The sequence below is a fragment of the Vanessa atalanta genome, chromosome 13, assembly GCF_905147765.1.
Source record: "Vanessa atalanta chromosome 13, ilVanAtal1.2, whole genome shotgun sequence".
NCBI classification, from domain to species: domain Eukaryota; kingdom Metazoa; phylum Arthropoda; class Insecta; order Lepidoptera; family Nymphalidae; genus Vanessa; species Vanessa atalanta.
This window is the reverse complement of record NC_061883.1, coordinates 8,440,217-8,457,502: the sequence shown is the minus strand read 5'-3', so window position 1 is coordinate 8,457,502 and position 17,286 is coordinate 8,440,217. Positions and strand designations below refer to the sequence as shown.

The 17,286-nt window shown below is 30.2% G+C and overlaps 2 non-coding genes across 2 annotated transcripts; both read right to left on the bottom strand.

Annotated features, from left to right (window-relative positions):
- Positions 1-58: 58 nt before the first annotated feature.
- On the bottom strand, positions 59-131 carry Trnak-cuu. The gene has a single exon. It is a non-coding gene; the product is annotated as a tRNA-Lys (tRNA).
- Positions 132-1,287: 1,156 nt separating this feature from the next.
- Positions 1,288-1,360, bottom strand: Trnak-cuu. Its single transcript has one exon. It is a non-coding gene; the product is annotated as a tRNA-Lys (tRNA).
- Between the last annotated feature and the right edge of the window lie 15,926 nt (positions 1,361-17,286).

The following is a 17,286-nucleotide window of genomic DNA, read 5'->3' as shown; positions in this document are numbered from 1 at the left end:
TAAATTGAATTTTACAGTATACAATGTATATCAAAATAAATTTATAATTAAAAAAAAGCGCCCAACGTGGGGCTCGAACCCACGACCCTGAGATTAAGAGTCTCATGCTCTACCGACTGAGCTAGCCGGGCTTGTCCAATGAAGATATTATTTGTGATACTGCATTAAAATTATCTTTCTAGCTAATTTCAACCAGGTACACATTTCCTGGGCTCTCTCACTGTTTCCCGAAAAAGAGCATATTACTTGGGTTGCCATCGCGAACTGTTAAATAATCTTTATTTAATTAAAATAAGTAATCAAGAAAAAAAAATATAGAGTATAAAAGTAATTAAAATAAATAATAAAAAATTAGTACGTTAATTTGATACATATTTATAGTATTCTCACATTTTTGCAGCACAGATAAATAACACTTATAAAATATGTTCTATTTTATTATAAAATGTTAGTTATATAAATACTTAGTAATTTATTGATGTTTGGAAAACAATGTTAAGTTTAATTCTTCTGAAATAATTATCTTAGTAAGTGATATTTATGTTGAGAAATTAGTATATTCAACGCGATTAGGTATTTATGCCAAAATAAAGCAAGCTGCCTCAAGCTGTCAAATAATTATATGTATAGACAAATAATTATTTTGTATGTGTGTATTTCACTGACGTCCTAAACGGTTGGACCGATTTTAATGATTTTTCTGTGTGCGTTTGAGTGAATCCACGAATGGTTTATATTGAACCCCGTAGGTAGAAGTGCAGTCAAGTTTCTGGATAGTTTTAGAAAATATGATATCAGCACGGGCTACGAGTAATATATCCAATACAAGCCTTCCTTTTTTTTTTTTTTTTTACATAAAAGTGCATAAGATACACGTAACTATATAAGAAGTACTAAATTTGATTTAAATTTTAAAGAAAAATATCATCTCATCTTTTTAGTTTTTTACGTAGTATTACTAATATTACTATTTGTACTTAACATTGCATGTAATAAAAGCATCTACAATCCCCCCCTTTCTGTAACCGTCATAGAACGGTTGTAAAGTTACATAATGCTCTGTCTTTCTCTTTCTAATATTCTAGTACTGATGTAAGAAAGAGAGAAATTAATGTGTAAGTCCACCCACTATACAACGTTTATTAGTACTTATTGTTAATATTTAAAATGAACGTAATTAATTATACCGATAAAATAAGAATTTATATTAACTACTTTTACTATAAAAGTCATAACATTCAATTGTATAAAACGTTTTTATTATCAAAAACACCGGTTAAAAATTAACGCCCAACGTGGGGCTCGAACCCACGACCCTGAGATTAAGAGTCTCATGCTCTACCGACTGAGCTAGCCGGGCTTATGCAACTGCAACTGAAATGAATAACCATATCCTTTACATAGATACAATATTTCTGTTTTAACAGAAATATTTGTCCGACAAAAACTTGACCTAATTTATATTTGTTTGACGATCTATTTGCTTCAGTTTAAACAAAATGAATTTGTCTACATTTAACGAAACATGATTGTACATTTTATACTCTACCTGCAATGAATAGTAACTTACTTACTTGTCAATTATTAGGTAGACGTTGCATTTCGTTTTTAACAAGCTTATTTTAAATAATTATATGTAATTTATTTAAATACAGTTTACTTTAAATTATACATAATATGTATGAAATATGAGCCAAGTCCGATTTGTTTGCTTATATGTTTTTGTTAGGTAACTGACTAATGAGCTCTTGATATTAATCAAACATGCATCATCGTGTAACTGTAGATTAACGTGTCCAAATCTTTATCGTGACGTCAGTCCGTACGAGCTGTGGAAGGTTTCTATTGCACTCCACCATAATCTTTAACAAAATCGAGTTTCGAGAATTCAGTTCACCAATAAGTTATATCAAAATTCAAAAGCTCATATTCTGATTATTTTTGAACATTCAGGTTTTTGTTACAAGCTTTTATTTAAACCGTATAAATTTATAATCATGTAGAGTAACTTTGCTTAAATGCGTTGTAAGTATAATATGCAAAGCATATAACAGTCTAGAATAATTACATTTTGTTATGATTGATATTACAGGTCTTATTTAATTATTTCAGATATTATAGAGATATAATTCAAACCAATCAGAAGCGATTCGATTAAATCGATTAACTAAAATACATATAATCATTATAATTTGCAATTCGAATCACACTTCTCTAAGGCTACAAAATGTCATAAAATGCAATTATAAATCAATACAATTACTATTTTTTGCGTTTTTATCTTCGAGATTCGGTTAAGATACGCATAATGTAATAATTATTAGTTCAATTTAATAAAATTCTATACAACTATCATTTTCTTGCACAATTACAGTACTGGATCAGATACTTTATTGGTTTTTTAAAAATGAATGACAATTAACTTAAAGCTATATATTTTTTAACTTCAAAAGCTTCGAGTAGCTTTTTTTTATATCGTTTACATCATGGAAAAATAATAGCTGTTGTTAACTGCTAAGCTAGGTCATTCGTTGGTGTTGCTTAGTAAATCTAACTGTCTACGTCGATGCGTGTCGTTTCCTGTGAGCGACACCGGTCGCATATTGAAGAGGCAGCGTGTCGTGGCGCCTATGTCCCTTTTTAGGGAAATTGTGATCTAGGGAACGTATTTTTTGTAATATTATTGAATTTACCTATTGTCTATAAGGTATTTCCTGTGAGGAATATATTGAATTGAAACATAAAGTAAGCTCAATTGTAATAAATAACAAGGCCTTATAGAAAGCTATTATATAATAATAATCAGATATTTGCTGTAATACTTTATAGAATAGAATAGAAAATAGAATTATGTATTTTTTATATAATTTTTTACATAAGTCGCAAACCGATTCGTAATGTAATTTATTGGTTTATGTTAGCAATGACGAAGAGATTTGTTTAAAATAAACTTTATTATAAAACAAATATATATAGTTATCTGATATTTCATTACATAGTATTAAACAAAGTCGCTTACCGTTGACTGTCCCTGTGTATGCTTAGATATTTAAAATTACACAACGGAATTTGAAGCTGTTTTTTTTTAAAGATAGATTGATTCAAGAGGAAGCTTTTTTATGTATAATACATGCACAATACAGTAGAGAAACACTAATCATTTTAGAGGTTTCAAAATAACTGTACTACAGTATTGTACACCATATAAAGGAATTCAAAAAAATCCTCGATGGTATGTCTATCTTTTAGGGATAACTCACAAAAACCATTTTTTATCATTTACTTTTTACGTGAAATAATGGCTTATTTTCGAAGCGATTTTAAGCAATAGAGCATCAATCCTTTTCCAATTAAGTATCTTAAATAGATTGTGCATTTAATATAGATCAATATTGTTTAATGACTGTGAACATTGTAAGATATTTTGTAGTATATTTAGTATGAGCTTGGCACCCGTGCGAAGATGGGGTGGGACCCTAGTGTTATATAAAGTCTTACGTCTTTATATACTTTAATAATATTTTGAAGAGGCATATATACATATATATCGTATTACCAAGACTATATAGATTTGCTAACTTATTGACTATGTAAATTCCTCACGTCCATTTCATTCATGAAATCCGACTACATTGAATATTCTACAAGTAAATGGTTGAATGGAATTACGATAAACTCCGGTCATTTGATCAGCAGTCAGATCAACAATGTGATTAATCTTAGTTTAGGTATAATGAGGTGAATGGTTTCCGGATTTCTCTGAGTCATTTTATAATTCATTGAAGCCTCAATAATTTGACTGTAGAAAGAATGGTGATAATAAGTTGTTTTTTGGTTTTATATAGAATTTTCTCTAAGTAAAATAGTAATAATTAAGTTAATAACAGCTTGTAATAGTGAAATATATTTACATATACAACTTTATTATTTCGTTTAATATACATTTAAGTAGTTCTCATATAAAAAGAAAAAAAAAATCAACAATTAAACTATTAATGAATTCCAATTCAGTTTAGTCAAATTTAGTCCTAGATGTGTCTGCTGATCACACCAACTCTTGTACCGGGCTTGAATTTCTGTATGAAGTTCTTCTGTTAATAATTTCCCAGTAGCAGCCTGGTAACCTGGCAATATTATACTCTATATTACTCTATAAAATACTTAGAAAAATGTTAGATGATTAAGTTTTTCTATACTCAATTGCTCTTGAGTAGATTAGAGTTGGTAGTATTATAGTATGATATAATAGGGTAAAGGGTTCTGAAGGTAACGCTGTTGATCCTGCGCTTGATTTTCTACGTCCGGTTCTAATTGCCTTCAGAAATTGACCTCGGTGACCGAAAATCGGTCATCAAATTATTTTTACCGACATCACTTACACCGCGACACAGTTTAGACCATTACTGTTTTTCTACAGAATAAACTAAAAAAAGTTTCTTAGTCATGTTTTTCTTTCATTAATGAACTTGTTAGTTTAGGAACGAAGGTATCATTATTTAGTATACTTTGCGGTTTGTTTCCCGAATGTACCGTAAAACGGGATTTCCAATGATTCATTATGTAATTAATATTATTAATAAATGCTTTTAGATCGTCGAACTGTATTAAGCTCTCGATTTGAATTTTCCCTATGTATATATATATTTTAAATTAAACTATTCTACCTAAAAGCAATTGGTTGACAGTTTGATATTCCAGTTATATATCTGATAATTTTATTGTCATATTTTAGGTGTGCGATACACAATAGTAATAAGGTCAGAGAATCGAACCTTCGACTTTCGTATATCTAAAGAACACCCTTGTGCAAATGCGGTGTTGGGGAAATGTTATACATGTTTTGTAAAATGTCGGAATATAAATTTGTAAATATTCCAAACTTAAAAATTAAAATAAAATTTAAATATGGATAATAAAATACATAAGGTATTTTTAAATTTTCTTACATTATTTATTTATGTTATAATTTTATCATTTTAATTATTGTGACGTGGTGACAAAAAAAAAACCGAAATCATTACAACCAATTGACGTATTTCAGTGCGCAAATAAGCAACAATTGTATAAAAGGAATTATAATTAAATAAACTCATTTTATTTTCACTGAAATATATTTCCAATGTTAAATATACGGGTATATTATAATTTTATTGGGAAATGATTTGGGTGAACATTTAAATCCAATTTGTTTACACGGAACAGTCGCCGTGACGCATGCCGTGCCGTGACTTCTAGAAACCTAGGAGGCGCGACTTTCAGTCCACTAAGGACTGAAAGTTAGACACAGTTGGAGACTGTTCAGTAATAACTTTTAAGCAACTATAGATGTGAATGTGGTATGATTACGTAAATAGTTGGTTATAATTATTATGCAAAATGCTCTATTAAAATTATATTCGTTTAGTACATAATAGGCTGTTATAACGCTGAAAAAAATTTATATTCCTTGAGTTGGCTCCACCCTTATACCATTTTAAGTACATATCAATAACCTCTTAATATTTTCTAGTTTTAAAATTTAAAACAAGGCTGTCCTGAATCGACATAACTGGCCAGTATTTAAAAGTTAAAAATAGGATAATAATGTACATACATGAACCCCAAAACATTACAATCCTTTTTGGACAGTAATGTAAAACTCCAGTTAAATGTTGTTTTCTGTGGTAATCGGAGGTCAGATAAATGTATAAAAAAACAATATTTTAAATTTAAATTTAATATTTTCTAATCAATACTAGAAATGATTATAAAGTCGTACGTTCTCTGTTAACGCCCCGCCATGACTAATATGACCATTCGTGTGGGGACGGCTCAGAGGACTGCTTCAGTTCACAGAACTTAGTACACACGTATAAAAAAATGGAGTTATTGTGACAATATTGTTATGTTCTACTTGGCACAGTGACCGTGTCGCTTTAGTTGAATAAATTCACAACTTTGACACTGCAACCGTCATCGCAATAATTCTAGGTTTAATAGATATAGGCAGCGGGCGCGTTCATACGAACACGAACAAAACACGGCACGACGCACGCGCTGCTTGCCACATGACGGCTCCTCACGACCGATCTTTAGTCCAACCGTTCATCCAACCCTCCACCCGTAGCGAGGTCGTTCATGAATGTTGATGATGTTGGATAGTATTGGCACGCAATCGCTCCGGATGGCGGTACATTGTAATTATACGAATGAACCCTCCACACATCAGTGTCAAGGTATAGCCTAGAAGTACCAATCACTTTAACGTCCTCGATAGGGAATGAGATTGAAACGTATCTGTGGAGAGTCTGTTTGATCGATCATAAGTTGGATGGAGAATGATGTCAAGTTGGAATGTTGGACAGTTGGACGATCCTGTGGCGCCGCGCCGTCATCGCTTGAATACCTCTGCAAAAGGTTTTTGACGAAATTTACTTTTGTGTCGTTACTAGAGATGAAACGGATAGCAGTTTGGCCGGATACCGGATACCGGATATTCGGCCGACCATGTGGCCGGATAGCCGGGTATCCGGCCGCCGGATATCCGGCGAAACTTAGCCGATTGCAATTGCGTCCCATATTCTTTGTGGGCAGCTAATGCCAAACAATACCCAAATTTAACAAAGTTTGCTAAAATCTAACTTTCTGCACCTTGCAGACCCTGTTGCTGCTGTATAGCGAAAGACTGTTTTATGAAGAGAAACGCAACTGCCTGCTACCTCTCAATGCAGAAAAATTAGTATTTATTCACCATAATTTGCCCTTAGTGCAGTATGAGTACTAATTCATTCATTTTCTCAAACTAGTTATATTTAAGTTAAGTGATACTAACTAAAGAATTACTCAAAAATATTTTTCTTTTATCCAGTTTTTTTTTATTCGGCCGGATGTCTATCCGGTATTCGAATAGTAGCTATCCGGTATTCGGCCGGATAGTATTAGGGTGGCCGGATAGGCCGGATACCGGATAATTACCGGATATCCGTCTCATCTCTAGTCGTTACTAATAATAGAACGCAAACTTTGTATTATATGCATATAGATATGCAGCAATTTTCTTTGACGGGGATATAATTTTTAATTTTGTTTTGTTAATTAACAATTAATAATCACGTTATTAACGAATGTTATAATGTAAAATACGCGTTTAACTGTATAAGGAATTTGACGGCCGGCGCGGCGGCGGTGGCAAACGGTTAATTTATTATATATATGTGCTAAGTCTCATGTTCCTTGTTCGTATAATTGACGTAAATATAACTTTACAACATTGTCCTTAAACTCAGCAAGATATATAAGTACAGTTTAATGAAATGGTATTAGTGAATTGATTAAAGAATAAAAAGATTTCATCTGATTTATACCTTATGTATGAAATCGTTGGCGATAAAGGTTAATTCAGTTCGCATACGTTCACTTCTTAGTATGATGACAATATGAACATATCGAATCATTCACCCGTCGTTTACGACCGTTGCGACGGCTTTATAGTCGGAATAATGAGCGCGATGGAGCTTATGTTTGTTGTAATTAATTTAGTGCACATCGCAAATTGTGTTATGTTCTGGGCTTCTAAATAAAAAGCACATCTTCACGAGCGTACGTCGAAAAATTACATGTTAATGTCGAGACGTTTTACCAAAGTAAAGTAATGTCCATTCAGAGGCATCAACAAATTAGTCTTTCACATAAAAGTACTCTAATTATCGGTTTTAGTGTCGATTATGTTCACTGTTTAAATAAATCATTTTGCGTACTTTTTACACATACATATGTCGCAATTTGTCTTTAGTTAGTTTAACTGAGTTATAAATATGTAATATATGTATTAATCAATCACTGATTGGCAATCAGTAATTCTAAGCATATTGCAATAACGAAATAGTCCGTCAATTATTATAATACATGGATTTATTTTCATCAAAAGAGTAACTACTGAGTTTCTTCCGGTAGAATCTACATTCCGAATCGGTGGTAGCTTCTTAATATACATATATTGCTAAATGACGATTGAAAACTACTTGTAAGAGCCTACTTGAATAAATTATATCTTGATTTTGATGTAACCATATTGTAAGCGAATTTTTTATATCAATATACGAATATTTGAAGTAGAGCAATATTATTTAGTAAAGTTAAAAGTTTATACATATTAATACCTACATAGAGTTAGGTGAGTAGATATCCGATAAAATAATAACATATATATTAATGTTATTATTTTATCGGATATCCAATTATATGGAAGAGCTCCTTCATAATTGTATTATTAAACAATTAATTTATGTTTTCGTAAAAGTCGAAATGGCGTAGTAGATATAATAAGTAAGTGCTTAAAATTCGACTTTATAATACATACAACCAAAAACGGTGCAACGGTAGAATTAAGTTCTGCCATATGTGTATCCATCAACTCGCAATGTATTTATTATAGAGATAGAGTAATTTTCAAACTGTCCCCATAAAAAGAAGTCTGCAAAAAACTTAGGGTTCTGTGCAGACCCATCTGATTAGATATTCTTTCGCCAATCAGCAATACTTAGTATTTTTGTATTTCAGTTTGCAGGCACAAGGGATATAACATTTTAGTTTCCATGGTTAGTTGTACATTGGCAATGGCCTAGGGTGGTGAGACCACCCACCACCAGTTGGCCCATTTACCTTATATCATAAAAAACATTACTACTACAATCTATTCGAAATTTAAGCAATCGAAAGTTTATGTCTGTATAAACCTAATGGGTTCGCGAAATTAGTCAACAAGTGACTGATTCGTTTATAAATAAGTATTTATTATAACCCAAATACATATGATTTATTTTATATATTTTTAAGAAGTAATAATTTTTCATATTACGAAGTTTGTATCTTTATTGTGCTTTTATTATTGGCTTGATTTATTACTTCCTCGTCGCCACCGTCGAGAGTTACTTAAGATATCGTTTTTCATGTGAAAATTGACATTTCGGTATGAGGAACGTTAAATCTTTATCTCCTGTCCATTACTCGTTTAATAATCATCACTTCTTTTATTAAATAAAGCCTCCTAAGCTTGTCTTTAAATTCAGTCTTATCTCAATGATGACTACACGTATTTTGAACAATTTTATTTTAAATGTTACTTTGTTTAGTGTATAGAATTTGAATGTAACGTTTGAAATGAAATTTTGAAATTATTAATCCGATATTAAAAATAGGCAGCCTTATTGAACTATTGAACTCAAAATAATGGAAAAATACACAAAAGGCAAGGACAACACGTTTGGGCCTTTCGCAAGCTTAACTATGATATGTACCACTCATCACTAATATTTTTACCGCCAAAATAGTCATACTTAGTATATTATAACGAGCCGCTTACCACCAGCTAGAAGCATCATACACAGGCATACCTAGTTTCTAGATTGGTAGGTTGTCAATGACATGACAGTGACAATATAAGATGGTTAGTATTTCTTAAATCGCCAATAACAAAGGGCTACTGCTATCTTTAGATGGATTTTTTGCCAGACGGCATATTAAAAATTAAAAAAAGGTAAGGTTTAAACAAATAAATAAAAAAATAAACAATCTAAACGCAAAAAACCGTTAATTTGTCACGTGTACCGAGTTTTGTAGTTGTAAGAAATAAGTATAATTTAATACTAAAACTGTTCTCTTTAGAAACAAGGTATGTATTCAATTTATATTGTGTATAAACGAAATTCATCACTTGCTGGTAGTAAAAACCTCATTAAAATAATAGTGCTACCGCTGCAGTACTTATGAAAACGACAGCGCTTTTATGAAACGCTTTCAGTTATAATGTAAACAATTAATATTTTTCAATGTTGTTTTTTTCTGAAAATTTTCATTTCAAATTATTTAATTGTTACAATATTTTGATTTAATTCAAAGATGTTTAATTATATTTCCTAGGAATTGGTTAGTTAATAAATAAATCGTAATAAACTATTATGCTTTAGAATTAGTAAACGAAGACTTTGCCACATTTAAAATTAAAAAAAAAACAATATTTTCAGAAATAATACAAACATGTGTTATATTATACATCATACATGTGGTATTTATGTATCATCCAATTTTTAACTTTCTTGTTGAAAAAAACTTGATATTTTCTTGTAATTGTAATTATTTACCATTTCAATTATGATTCATTTTATAATTCAATAATGATCAAGCATTTTACGAAAAAATCGGGACCAGTTAATTTTTTTTCTAAATAAAAAATTAACAGTATCCACGTTATGACGCGTTAGGTGCAACATGACTCATTCGGAAAGTCAGTATAAAGTTATTTTAAAGGGGAACGTTCCGCATTTTATTATGCTATGTTAATAGGTAGGCATGTTACTTTCATTGAGACATTAGAAATAGTATTTATTAGTATTTTAAAATATATAAAATATTTTATAAAGAAATATTTTTAGAATTTAAACTTCCAAAACGTCAAACGGATACACAACAAAAAAAGTTCCATACCATTGCTATATTTTATGAGATATGCGTTATCGCTTAAAAACAACATCAGCCAACAAATAACAAAGGATGATGGCTAAAATAGACAACAGCATCATAAACAAAAACTTATCAAGTCATTATTGAAGAGCTTACTCTATGGTGCTTTTAAAAAGGATATCTACAGAGACAGATTCAGTCTATCCACGAAAATTATATGTGTATATTTTTTGCCAGGTAGGCCAAAAATACCAGTCTGACCCGAATGACCGATTGAATGAATGTGGTACCTACCTAGTTTTGGGACGGTATGAGTCACTATTTATCCCAGTTCATAATTTCTTAGCAAAAATAATAGACGAATAGTTTTACAGGATTCTAGTGATTTTTGTTACATTAATAACTTTTTTATTTTTATTATATCCATAAAATAATAAAACGATGCAATTAACGTGTTTTATTACAATGTGATAAAATTCTATTTTCACGCAAATCACAATGATTAGGTATTGTTGTTATATCTAATACTTAGATTTGTTGATCAGAATTTCAGGTTTCATAGAGATCCATTCTTTATTTTTTGCATCAATTAGGTCGTAGTTAATAAAAGTCTAGTAAAGTCTAATAACATATTTATTAATGTATTCATAGTGTAATTGCAGTCTCAAGTTACATAGCATCTTAGATACAAAGCTTGGTGCAATTACAGTGTAAAAAGTGGTTTTTATTTCTGGCAGCACTATTGTCTATGAATGTGACCACTTAACATCACGTAAACTATTTGCTCGTCTGCCTTTCTAAATTAAATAAAGCTATAAACATAATTACAATGGTATTTTAGTCGGATTTGTAGTTTATTGAACATTTAATATTTAATTGTTATAAAATTAAATTAAAATAATATATATATAATATCTTTTTTTTTCTTGTATTTTAATGCTAATAAGAAAAATGCCATCGTTCAAAATAAAAATAAAGAAATTGAAAAGTATAGCTTTAACATAAAATTCGTTTGTACAAACAACTCAGACAGAAACAAATTTGATCAATTAAGCGCTTGACGTGGCTCTCTGAAACAATTGTCGTAGGACAGTCTACGTGTCTGTCTGGGTTTCCGGACTCACTTAAAGGAAACTTTTATATGATAAGCCACGATCAATGAGATGATACAGACAGCTTACGATCTAATAGAAACAAATAAAGGTATATTCGCTAAATTATAGAATACTTTATTTTTAGAGGAATAGTCTTTTTTACAGGAAAGTTATTCCAAAAACGTCTTTAGGTAATATCCCTCGTAAATTTTTTTGTACTTTGCTAGCTTTTATTCAACTTCACCTGTTAGTACGTTTGCCATGGAATCAGAACAAAATTTTAAATCAGTTCTAGTAGTTGTTATTGTATTAACTTATTGAATATATATATTTTTATATTAAAAATGATTAAGAACTGAGTATTTATGTCCTGTCTCTCATACAAATAAAATATTACAATGAATGATTAATTTAACCAAATATTTTGAATCCCGATAAAATTTTGAACATAATTTATCGTCATTTTCTTTGAGGCTTTAAATAATAGTATAGTTGCATTTAAAAGTATATTTGTAATAAGTAAGTGTAGCATCTAAGACCGACTCGTATGTCGTAAAAGCAAACAGCAAACGCTCTCTTAATAATCTATATAGACATTGATGCCGTAAGAAGTTTTATACGTTCCTTACATCGCCAGTTCGCCAGAAATCTTCTGAGCTGAGATTATGCGTGCATGTCTTTATAATAATCATCAATTTCGATGTTTCATTATTGCCTAAACTTTCCGAGTCAGTCTCTTTATTAAAATATACCTAATTAGGATATGTTAATATATGCCCTAATATGTAATATTAATGACGCATGGGTTATTTCTTTGCTGAAGCTCGAAATATTCTCTACATAAGCATTAACGCATTAATTAATTTTAATGAACAGAATTTGCAGCGATATTTTAAGAATATAACTTTAAACACAAACAACATTTTGGTAATATTTATTTGACCCACCTAAATATAATTCGTCATAGATGGTACATATGATGCAAATTGTTATTGTGATTCATCTTGGTTTGTTAAAGAATGAGTAGGCAATAGTTCATGAGGAAATAGGAATAATTTTTGTTATTTACAAAAAGTTGAGTTAAGTTTCATTGGACTTCTACAATATTTTCGTTACTAAGACTATACTGATTTAAGCAATATGTGTTGTATATTATTTTAAAGGTTACAAACGAGTACCAACATAGCAATTATCATATTTAAATATTATTTTTATTTATTGAATGATACAAAGATCTGAGTTATTACAGTTTTTTGTAATACCATACAAAATCGAAGTGTTATTGAAATATTATTTTTAGTTTATTGTTCGTTACAAAAAACGTTAACACGAAATTATATAGAGGTAACATTTATATTGGTTCTAAATCTAAAATTATCTGCTTAATATAGAGGTTTACGAAGAGTGACTAAATTTAATATAGACTCTTAGTAAAATTACAGCTTATCAATTTCATTAGTTGATCTAATTGTAATAATATGTTTGTAGGTCTGTGTAGCGTCATTATCACGCAGGATGTCGGTCGGGTCGTCGGTCTGACAGCCCGAAACTAATTATTACAAATTGAATTCTGTATCAGTTTGTAATATTATATTTATTCGGATATCAAATATAATGATAGAAATCATTATATTATACTATGGAAAAAAACAAAAATCAAATCAAATATCCAGACGTTTTATTTTGTTTTTCATTTCAATACGAGTACGGAGTTATTTACTTGATTTTCTTTGTTCAATTATAATATTCATTCGAATAATCACAATTTATTTATGGTATATTCATGTATCATTGTGATATAACGAGGAAATTATATATTTTTGGAATGTGTTATGATTTATGCACATATTTAATTAAGCGCTCAATGTAAATGGGCTATTTTTTACTATTCAGTCGTAATTAGCAAATTTCATTGACATGAAACATTTTTTTCCTGATTCCTAACGTGTGATGATTTTTGTTGTACGGTTTAAAGTAATATTTGTACTAAAGCAACATTCAAATTAAATTTTGTTGTAAAACATTAGTATGAATTCTTTAGCGACGTAGAACGTTAATCCAGCAAGAACATCGTATATTATTGAATATTGCTTTAATTCTAATTTATATAAAACTACTGTTTGTCAGACTACATACTCAGATACAAAAAACAACTACGAAATGATACCATCAGATTTCTTAACCTATTCAACAAAGACGTATAAAGTCACAAAGTAGTGAATCCAAAATTATATTTTTACAAGTGTCATCGTCCAAATTGTTAAAACGCTATTAGTATAGTCACTGCTGTCATAATTAGTCATTATGTGCAAAAGCTAGTCATGCATTTTCTGCACGTGTTAAGATTTCTAGAAAACGATAATGAATTTTAATGATATTACATCGTAACCTGATGACGTCAAACACCTTATTTTGTGTCTTTCTGACCGATTTCGGCAAAAAGCGCAGGAGATGTTATCGTTTACAAGACTGTGCGCACAATGAAATTTTAAATTCTCTACTAACATGAAAATCCAACAATACTAGATCAAGCGAGCAACTAGACTAGATCAATGGCATTGAGTGCTTTCTTAGTATCAGAAGAGTAATACAGCTGCCTTTGTATCTGCGACATCTATCTTGCCAAAAAAATCGTCACAGGTTTAGTTGATCTGTCTTATAATACAAATGCATTCGACCTCATTCCTCATTCCGTCAGCAACCCTATAACTAAGGCCCTCTTTTTCAATGTATTATATCTTTGTTAACTTTTTTTAACATTATTTTAACTGTATTCCCAAAATAATTTTTGCAATTAAATATGTCGTATTAAGGATACGGTTATTGTTAAATAATACGGCTTGGATTTGTTAAAATTAAACAGTTTTGATATTTGCAATTTAGCTATGTAAGTATATTATGTCTGGTAATGCAATAAAAATGTACTTACTAAGGAATAAGCTCAAAAGCATTTTCTACCAAATTAAAAGTTTGTAATAAATACTCTTTGAAGATTGCATACTTAGTAACGCTGTTTTTCTTTTATTTAATACACAAAGTTCTGGATTTGTCAATAGTAAATTGTTTTTGAATACATTTGTCCTATGATTAATGCTCGCATTTGATCTAAGTAACTCGTAGTAAAAAAGGCGGTTCATTTAAAGGTCAAAACAGGGCCAAATATCCTTGTTGATTCATTTAATTCCAAGCGTGGATCATTTATCAAGACATCCAATCCAGTGCTATACAGACTATTTTTTGCTCGGGAGTTATTTCTCGGAACGACAGATTAGTTATAAACCTTGAAAGTTATTTTAAAGATCTGAGTAACTTTAAATACAGCATTTATATATACCTCAATAATGATAAATATAGTACTAAATTTAATAAGATCGCCACTACAGTGAAAAATGACAATCTGTCTGTCTAAGCGAATGGATCTAAAAAAATATTTTGATTCAATTTTATTCCGTTCATGGTTAATGACATTTTAATTAAAATAAAACTTTACTTAGATGGCACTACATGATTGATCGACTGATTTCCGAAACAATCTAGTTGAATTGTTTAATAGCAATAAATATAATTATATATTTCTTTTATAAAAGTAATTCGTAGAGTCAGACGCGATAATCTCAACAAATATCAACCCGATTTGTAAATTTAATCAGCTTATTGAGGTAGGTTATTGGCTTCATATCTTGACGGTGCAAGCCTAAGGAGCCGCGGTGAAGTAACGATAAACGTCAACCAATATGGCATAATGTATGGAACAGGTGTGTTAAACTGTGTGAAACATCCAAATTTAACGCGAGTGAAAACAGTTATTATTTATAAATAAGATAATTACGATTGATGTTTGTTAGATTTAAATATTAATAAGAATTATAAAGTAAATTAATAGATTGTAAATGTAATTCTGTTTGGCTAAGACCTATTCTTTCTTTGAGAAAGATTGGAGCTTGTTCCACCACTGCTCCTATGCGGGTTGATGGATACACATGTGACAGAATTTCGTTGAAGTTAGGACAGAAATTCAATGGCGCTTGTCTGGATTTGAACCCACAATCATTGAGTTGCTCACTTTTTTAAAACTGGGCCACGTCTATTCTAGAATAAGTATATTTTATTTTTCTGATATACGTGACACTTTATTTATGTTAAACAGTAAATTTACAGATACAGAGATTATTAACAATAATATCATAATACACTGGTGAAGCAAATGTAATGTAAATCGAAGCATGCAAAAGACGTCATAACGAAAACATATGATTAGCAAAAAAATAATAATAAATAAATTTCTCGCATTCAAGAACATGCAAAAACTATTGACCTGTCACTTAGTCATCAAACGTATGTAACGGTAGCCGTCCAGTAGGTCAAGTACTCGGAAATGACTGAGGTTGCGTTTTGGTGTGTTCCCGTGTTACTCACCGACGCGGACGTCGCAGAAACACAAATATTATACACACATACACGCTGCGACATCGATGTAGCGGATAGCGATATAAAATTAATAAATTCATAAATGACCTACATAATACACCGAATTTTTCATTTATATTATATATGGCCTTTAAGTCTGAATAAATATATTTGTATTTTTAATTAAATTAAAGCATTTTTGGGACAGTAAAATAATTTTCTAATTCCATTTAATCGCTTCCGTCGTGTATATGGTATAGGTACAACGAGAATTTATGATGAACTTAATGAAAGCAGGGCGAGCGTCAGTCTAATGCTCAATTTCATCCTTATTCGCGTGTAAGATAATGAAATTGACGTAGGTCATAACAGGAAAACACGGAATAATGTTTTATACCTTATTAAGACATGATTTTGTTGGTTTTTCCAAAACTGAATTAATTTGTTATTACAAATTAAACAAAATATATAGTATACGATTGATTAATAAGATACTGATACGGAATTATTTGATGAGCTAAATAGTGTTATAAGATATGTATTTCTATTAATTAATTTCCGTCTGTGGTATCTCGATATGGAAATTAATGGACGGATTGGACAATGGCCCACGAAACCAGGCGCTATATTTAATTTATTTATAATAATGTTGATTATGAAAATTTTTTTGATGTTCCTATTCTCTGTTGACACTGTTTGCAAAACATTTATGTTTAATGTTTTTTCCAATACATATTAAATTGATCTTTTAAATAACAAAATATCAAAAAAAATATGTAACAATCGTGTTTGGAATTCGTTTACATTTTAACGCCTAAACGGATTTGGATTTGTTTTATGCTATTCAAAACTGATTATTATAATTACATTTCAACACTATCAATGCCCACGAATAGCGAGTTCTATATCCGAACGTTATAGCAAAAAAGATCATGATTTATATATTAATGCATAATTATTGTTTGATAAAAGTATAATCGGTCGGTATTCTGCAATATATAATATAGTTTATATCATGCAGACGAAGTTGGGATTAATATTAACTTATCTTGTTTCCACGCTTAGTTTCACATGACTGGTCGCAATAAACAACATGAAATTGTTACATATAAGGCGAGGAAGTCCACGAATGTACATGCCTGAGGAGTAGCACTAGAACAGCTATAGCCATCGTGACGTTGTTATTATGAACAATGAGAAATAATCATTTAATGGCTTAACCAAATAATATTACTCTTATTGCATTCTATATTATAGATACTAAATTAGTATTATATTATGTTATAAGATAATTGAATACTATTAAATTAATAAAAAAAAATAGAAAATTTAGTCAGTTAGAATTGAG